Genomic DNA, 8,859 nt, shown 5'->3' with positions numbered 1-8,859 from the left:
ACAGGCGTTTGAGACTCTGAAAGCTAAGCTGGTCACAGCACCAGTCATCTCTGCACCAGACTGGACATTACCATTTGAACTAATATGTGATACCAGTGACCATGCCATTGGCGCAGTGTTGAGACAAAGGCATGACAAGCTTCTGCACGTCATTTATTATGCCAGTCGTGTTTTAAATGACGTACAGAAGAACTACACAACCACAGAAAAAGAGTTACTTGCAGTGGTTTACGCCATTGACAAGTTCAGATCTTATTTAGTAGGATCAAAAGCGATTGTGTACACTGACCATGTTGCTCTTAAATATCTACTCACAAAGCAGATTCAAAACCCAGACTCATTAGATGGGTGTTGCTTTTGCAAGAGTTTGATATAGAAATAAGAGACAGAAAAGGGATAGAGAACTAAGTAGCAGATCACCTGTCCCGAATAGAACCAGTGGAAGGGGCGTCCTTCCCTCTTACTGAGATCTCTGAAAACTTTCCGGATGAGCAACTCTTTGCCATCCAGGAAGTGCCATGGTTTGCAGACATTGCAAACTACAAAGCAGTAAGATTCATACCCAAAGAGTACAGTAGGCAGCAATCAAAGAAATTGATCACGGATGCAAAGTACTATCTTTGGGATGAACCATATCTCTTCAAGAGATGTGCAGACGGAGTAATCCGTAGATGTGTGCCTAAAGAAGAAGCACAGAAGATCCTCTGGAACTGCCATGGATCACAGTATGGAGGACAATTTGGAAGTGAGCGAATAGCCACAAGAGTCCTCCAATGTGGCTTCTACTAGCCTACTCTCTATAAAGACTCCCGAGTGTTTGTACTTAATTGTGACAGTTGCCAAAGATTTAACAATCTGCCTCACAGTTATGCCATGCCTCAACAAGGGATCTTGGAGATTGAGTTATTTGATGTATGGGTATTGACTTCATGAGGCCTTTTCCACCATCATACTCAAACACTTATATTCTTGTGGCAGTAGATTATGTGTCCAAATGGGTGGAAGCTATTGCAACACCCACTAATGATACTAAGATAGTGCTGAAATTCCTCCAGAAACACATCTTCAGCAGATTTGGTATCCTTAGAGTACTAATCAGTGATGGGGGCACTCATTTCTGCAATAAACAGCTTTACTCTGCTTTGGTTTGATATGGAGTTAGCCACAGGGTGGCCACTCCATATCATCCATAGACAAATGGGCAAGCTGAAGTCTCTAATAGAGAACTTAAAAGAATCCTGGAACGGACTGTGATTAACCGTAGAAGGGATTGGGCAAGAAGCTTGGATGATGCTCTATGGGCATACAGAACAGCATTCAAGACCCCTATAGGGACCTTTCCATACCAGCTTGTGTATGGAAAAGCCTGTCACTTGCCAGTGGAACTGGAATATAAGGCCTACTGTGCAACCAGATTCCTAAACCTTGATGCCAAATTAGCTGGAGAAAAATGATTGCTCCAGTTAAATGAGCTAGAGGAATTCAGACTCAATGCTTTCGAAAATGTAAAAATTTACAAAAAGAAAGCAAAAAGATGGCATGATAAGAAACTGTCATCCAGAGTCTTTGAGCCAGAGTAGAAAGTTCTGCTATTTAATTCTAGGCTCAGATTATTCCCCGGGAAATTGAAATCCCGGTGGAGAGGTCCATATGTGATTACAAGTGTGTCACCATATGGATACGTGGAGCTTCAGAATAATGATTCTAATAAAAAGTTCATTGTTAATGGATAGAGAGTCAAACATTATCTTGAAAGCAATCTTGAGCAAGAATGCTCAAAACTGAGACTTGATTAAAGCTCCGTAATAGTCCAGCTAAAGACAATAAAGAAGCGCTTGCTGGGAGGCAACCTAGCCATTAACAAGGCTTAATTGTTAATTAATTGATTTTTATAGGTTTATGTCAATTATCTTCAAGGTAAAATAGCAATTGCTTGAGTTCACATAGTTATAGAAGGATTCAGAGGATAAAACAGCAAAAAGGAAGCTCACTGGTGCGAAAAAGCCAGTAAGATCTGTTTTGGGCATTGAACGCCCAAAAGAAGCATCTACTGGGTGTTCATCAACGCCAGTAGAGATAGCCATCTGGGCGTTAAACGCCAGAAAGAAGTATCTTCTGGGCGTTAAACGCCAGAAAGAAGCACTTTATGGGCATTAAATGCCAGATTTACAGCGTCTTGGGCGTTCAGAAAAACGCCCAGTGACAAAGGAATTCCTGGCATTTAACGCCAGCCAAAAGCAACAACTGGGCATTAAACGCCCAGGAGAAGTTACAAATGGGCGTTAAATGCCCAAAACATGCAGTGTTTAGGCGTTTAACGCAGGATTGTGGGGAGGAGGTGAATTCGTTTTCAACTCAATTTTTTTCATTTTTCATATTTCAATTCATAATTTCTTGCATAAACATGTTAGAAACTCTAATCTTCCAACCTTTAATTCCAAAAATTTTTAATCCTAATTTCTAAAATCCCTTTTTCAAAAGATATCAAATGTATCTTAATTCATAAACACAAATCCTTTTCAAATCCTCTCCAACTTCTTTTCAAATCTTTTTCAAAACTCAATTATCTTTTCAAATTCATCTCAAATCTTCTTGTTAAAATTCAGATTTATCTTTTTCAAATATCTTTCATAACTTTTAAATTTTAAATTACATCTTTTTCCTATCAAACTTATCTTTTACAAATCATATCTTCTATCTTATTTTTTTTAAAATTTTCGAAAAGCCACCCCCACCCTTTAAATCCACGTTCGGCCTCTCTTTGCTCCTCCACAATTCGAAAATTAGCTCTCCTTCTATCCCTCTCCTTTTCTTTCCTTTGCTTGAGGACAAGCAAACCTCTAAGTTTTGTGTGTTTATCTGTGATCACTAAGCCATACCCACTAAGATCATGGCCCCTAAAGGAAAACAAACCACTCCAAGAGGCAAGAAAGAGAATATTTCAAAACCACATTGGAATCAAGGGAAGTTCTTAACCAAAGAACATTCAGACCATTACTACAAAATAATGGGTCTAAGGTCAGTGATTCCGGAAGTTAAATTCAATCTAAAAGAAGACGAATATCTGGAGATCCAAGAGCTAATTCGAAACAGGAACTGTCCTAGCTAATCTTGAAACAAAGGTGGGAAGAAACATGGTTCAAGAATTCTACGCTAATCTGTGGCAAACAGACAGGCAGAGAATATCTGGAACTGTCCTCTATGACTATCGGACCTTGGTCAGAGGAAAGATTGTTCACATCCACCCTGACAAAATCAGGGAGATCTTTAAGCTACCTCAGCTGAAAGATGACCCAGACTCCTTTAATAGGAGAATGATGAGAACAAATAAGGGCTTGGACAAGATTCTAGAGGACATATGCCTCCCTAGAACCAAGTGGACAACCAGCACAAAGGGTGTCCCAAATCAACTCAAGAGAAAAGATCTCAAACCAATCGCCAGAGGCTGGCTGGACTTCATTGGGCATTCTATACTGCCCACTAGCAACTGCTTTGAAGTCTCCATTAAAAGAGCAGTAATGATCCATTGCATTATGTTGGAAAAAGAAGTGGAAGTTCATCAGCTGATTTTATGTGAACTTTACATAATTGCAAACAAGAACTCCAAAGATGCCAAATTGGCTTATCCAAGCTTAATCTCTATGCTATGTAAAGATGTTGGGGTGAAGATGGGAGTAACTGAGTATATCTCAGTTGAGAGACCAATCACCAAAAAGTCAATAGAGGGAGAACAGGTGTAGGACGACCCCATCAAGAGAAGAGCACAGGAGTTCCTCCCGGAAATCCCTCAAATTGAATACTGGGAGCGCCTTGAAGCATCTATCACCAATTTGCAAGAAGCTATGGAGCAACTAAAGGAAGAACAGCAAAATCAAAATAGCATGCTTTGCAAACTGCTTAAGGAACAAGAAGAACCAGGGCGTGAACTGAGGGAACTGAAGCGTCAGAAGCTGTCTCTTGAAGGGCCAAGCACCCCACAGATTAAAGGAGCATCCACTTCCCAAAACAAAGGTTGTTGAGTCCTAATCTTAGTTTTAACTCTGTGATAATTGTTCTTATTAGGAATTTACCTTAGAAGTTATATATGAAGTAGCAGTAATTAGTATCTCTATTTTGATTTTATCTCCAATTAAGCTATAATTTATTTTTCTCATCATCATCAAACATGAATAAAATAGTAGATTTTTAGAATAAACTTCACCTCTCTTAAATGAAAATGTTTCTAATACAAAAGAACAAGAAGTACATGAGTTTCGAATTCATCCTTGAAATTAGTTTAATTATATTGATGTGGTGGCAATAGTTTTTGTTTTCTGAATGAATGCTTGAACAGTGCATATTTTTTATAGTGAATTTTATGAATGTTAAAATTTTTGGTTCCTGAAAGAATGATGAAAAAGATAAATATTATTGCTGATCTAAAAAATCATGAAATTAATTCTTGAAGCAAGAAAAAGCAGTGAAAAAAAAGCAAAAGAGGTAGAAAAAGCCAATAGCCCTTTAAACCAAAAGGCAAGGGTGAAAAGGATCCAAGGTTTTGAGCATCAATGGATAGGAGGGCCCAAGAAAATAAATCCAGGCCTAAGCGGCTAAATCAAGCTGTCCCTAACCATGTGCTTGTGGCATGTAGGTCCAAGTGAAAAACTTGAGACTGAGTGTTTAAAGTCATGATCCAAGGCAAAGGAGTGTGCTTAAGAACTCTGGACACCTCTAATTGGGGACTTTAGCAAAGCTAAGTCACAATCTGAAAAGGTTCACCCAGTTATGTGTCTGTGGCATTTATGTATCCGGTGGTAATACTGGAAAACAAAGTGCTTAGGGCCACGACCAAGACTCATCAAGTAGCTATGTTCAAGAATCAACATACTAAACTAGGAGAATCAATAATACTATCTGAATTCTGAGTTCCTATGGATGCCAATCATTCTGAATTTCAAAGGATAAAGTGAGATGCCAAAACTGTTCGGAAGCAAAAAGCTACTAGCCCCGCTCATCTAATTAGAATCTGAGCTTCACTTAAAACTCTGAGATACTATTGCTTCTTGATTTCTTTTTATCCTATTTTATTTATCTAGTTGCTTGGGGACAAGCAACAGTTTAAGTTTGGTGTTTGTGATGAGCGGATATTTTATACGCTTTTTGGGGGTAATTTCATGTAGTTTTTAGTATGTTTTAGTTAGTTTTTAGTATATTTTTATTAGTTTTTAGGCAAAAATTATATTTCTGGACTTTACTATGAGTTTGTATGTTTTTCTGTGATTTTAGATATTTTCTGGCTGAAATTGAAGGAGCTGAGCAAAAATCTGACTCAGGCTGAAAAAGGACTGCTGATGTTGTTGGATTCTGACCTCCCTGCACTTGGAATGGATTTTTTGGAGCTACAAGAGTCCAATTGGCGCGCTCTCAATTGGGTTGGAAAGTAGACATCCAGGGCTTTTCAGAAATATATAATAGTCCATACTTTGTATGAAGATAAATGACGTAAACTGGCATTTAACGCCAGTTCCATGTTGCATTCTGGCGTTCAGGGCCAGAAACAGGTTGCAAGTTAGAGTTAAACGCCAGAAACAGGTTACAACCTGGCGTTTAACTCCAGAAACAGCTCATGCATGTGAAAAGCTTAAGTCTTAGCTCCAACACACACCAAGTGGGCCCCAGAAGTAGATTTCTGCACTATCTATCTTAGTTTACTCATTTTCTGTAAACCTAGGTTATCAGTTTAGTATTTAAACAACTTTTAGAGACTTATTTTGTATCTCATGACATTTTTAGATCTGAACTTTATACTTTGTGACGGCATGAGCCTCTAAACTCCATTGTTGGGTGTGAGGAGCTCTGTAGCGTCTCGATGAATTAATGCAATTATTTCTGTTTTCTACTCAAACACGCTTGTTCCTATCTAAGATGTTCATTCACGCTTCAATATGAAGAAGGTGATGATCCGTGACACTCATCACCATTCTCAACCCATGAACATGTGCCTGATAACCACCTCCGTTCTACATTAGACTGAATGAGTATCTCTTAGATTCCTTAATCAGAATCTTCGTGGTATAAGCTAGAATCCATTGGCAGCATCCTTGAGAATCCGGAAGGTCTAAACCTTGTCTGTGGTATTCCGAGTAGGATTCAAGGATTGGATGACTGTGATGAGCTTCAAACTCGCGAGTGTTGGGCGTAGTGACAGACACAAAAGGATCAATGGATCCTATTCTGACATGATCGAGAATCGACAGATGATTAGCCGTGCTATGACAGAGCATTTGGACAATTTTCACTGAGAGGATGGGAAGTAGCCATTGACAACGGTGACACCCTACATACAGCTTACCATGGAAGGAGCCTTGCATGTATGAAAGAGAGAAAGCATTATGTTACAGGAATTCAGAAGACAAAGCATCTCCAAAACTCCAACATATTCTCCATTACTGCATAATAAGTATTATTTAATCCATGCTCTCTTTTTTATTTGCAAGTCAATTGATAACTATAATTGTTATCCTGACTAAGATTAATAAGATAACCATAGCTTGCTTCAAGCCAACAATCTCCGTGGGATTCGACACTTACTCACGTAAGGTATTACTTGGACGACTCAGTGCACTTGCTAGTTAGTTGTGCGGATTGCAAAAAGTGTGATTGCAATTTCGTGCACCAGATAGCATTACAAATGGCAGATAATTCTTTAAAGCATGCACATGGAATAGTGGAGAAGATCTTGGTCAAGGTGGATAAGTTCTTCCTCCCAACTGATTTTGTGATTCTTGACATGGGGGAGGATGAAAATGCCTCTATAATCTTAGGAAGACCATTCCTAGCCACTGGAAGAGCTCTACTTGATGTAGAAGTAGGTGAATTAGTGCTTAGAGTACATGATGATCAACTGATCTTTCATGTCTTCAAAGATATGCCTTCACCAAGTGAAGAGGAGAGGTGCATGCAGACTGAGCTTATTGATCCAAACCTTCAAGAACCCCCTGATGATGCACCACAAGATCTGCAGCTCAAACCTCCTTTTGTGACAATCAACAAAATTTTCCCAGACATCAAACCTAAGTTTGGTGTTGGGAATGCATCATCCACCAAGGAGGAGGTTCCCAAGACGAAAGTACCTAGAATATGGAGAAATAAGAAGATTCTTATTGAAGGTTTCTCCCCAGGGATGAAGGTGGTGTTGACTGTTAATCCAGTGTTACCTCATACAGTGAATAGAATCCTCACTTTTGAGCATATTGAGCTACTTCATGAGAACACAGGGAGAAGATTCACAGTGAGAGGGGAGGAGTTAAAGCACTATGATCAACCTCCACCTTAGCATAGCTGACCGTCAAGCTAATGACGGTAAAGAAGCGCTTGTTGGGTGCAACCCAACCATAGTATCCTTTAATTTCAAGCTCAGTTTATTTTTTATTTTATGTTATTTATTTATATCTATCTCTTAATGATAATTTTGTAGTTTTTCTTTATTTTACATATATTTTGGTCATGCAGAATGTTAAAAACAGGAACAAGAGCAATCGAAAAGAATTTCGGACACCTTAGAGGAGTGAGAGATGGCCAGGGTGGCGCCAAACTTGGCTAACCAAGTTTGGCGCCACATGATGCCCACAAATTGAAGAATCTCTCTGGAGGGGTTGCGCCAAAGTTGGGAATTCCAAGTTTGGCGCCAAAGTCGACGTCACTTGGAAGCAATTATGGAAGGGGTGGAGCCAAACTTGAGAAACACCAAGTTTGGCACCACCATCAATATTACTCTCTGTAAGGGGGCGCTAAACTTGGTCCCACCTAAGTTTGGCGCCAAGAGGTTGCATTCATTCGAGATCGGCGGAGCCAAACTTCACTTTTTCTAAGTTTGGCTCCACCAAATTTCCCAAAAAAAAAATTAATTTTAACTTATCTTATCTTTTTATTATTTTCTTTTTCTTCTGCAATAATTTTTTGTTTTTACTCATCCGTGCACTTTTTATGTCCCTCCTTGTTTTCATTTTGTCTTTACTTGGGGACAACCAAACTTCTAAGTTTGGTGTTGTAGAGCACGCTCTCTGTTTATCTTATCGTCAATGGTACCAAAGGGAGGCGAATCATCTTTACAAAGGAGCACAACCTGAGGAATGAGATGACCACCAGGATAACTGAGGTGGTTAAGTTTCTTTCATTCTATTCCCCCTTCCGTTCTTATTTTGTTATCTCCTATTTTCTGTGGCTTTGTTTATTATGTTTGCCTGCATGATCTTTAGTATTTTCAGTTCTTAGGTTTTAGTTTCATTCTGTTATTTGTTTTTAGTTTGAAAATTTTGTCTCATGTACCACTCACTGAGCTTGAATCCAAAAAGAAAAAGAAAAGAAGTGATGTATTGCATGAGAAATTGAGTTATGTTTAAGAGTAGTCTTATTTACTTAAACGTGGTGGTATTATCTATGATTCTGAATGCATGATATGAACAATGCATATTTGAATTTGAATCAAAGGATGTTGATGCATGAGGAACAGGAATTTAGAGAACTATTATGAATTCTCTGAATTAAACAAAATCTTAATCCTTGAAGCAAAAGAAACAGAAAAAAAAAATGAAGAAAAGCAAGGACCAAGACTATGAGCATCAATGGCTAGGAAGGTCAAGTATGATTAAAAGCTCAAAGAGTTGTTTTCCTAGCCATATGCTTGTGGTGTGAATATGTCAAGCAACCCTTGAGACAGAGCACTAAAAGTCGAGATCAAGTGCAACTAACAGAGTATGCCAAAGGCTTTGAGCACCACTGTCTGGGAGTAATTAAAAGAAAAATCATAACTCAAAGAGAATTTCCCAGTTAAGTGCTTGTGGTGTTTTTATGTCAAGTAAAACTTGAGACAAAGCATTT

Source organism: Arachis duranensis, chromosome 8, assembly GCF_000817695.3.
Source record: "Arachis duranensis cultivar V14167 chromosome 8, aradu.V14167.gnm2.J7QH, whole genome shotgun sequence".
Classification (NCBI taxonomy): domain Eukaryota; kingdom Viridiplantae; phylum Streptophyta; class Magnoliopsida; order Fabales; family Fabaceae; genus Arachis; species Arachis duranensis.
This window is presented reverse-complemented; position numbering follows the sequence as displayed.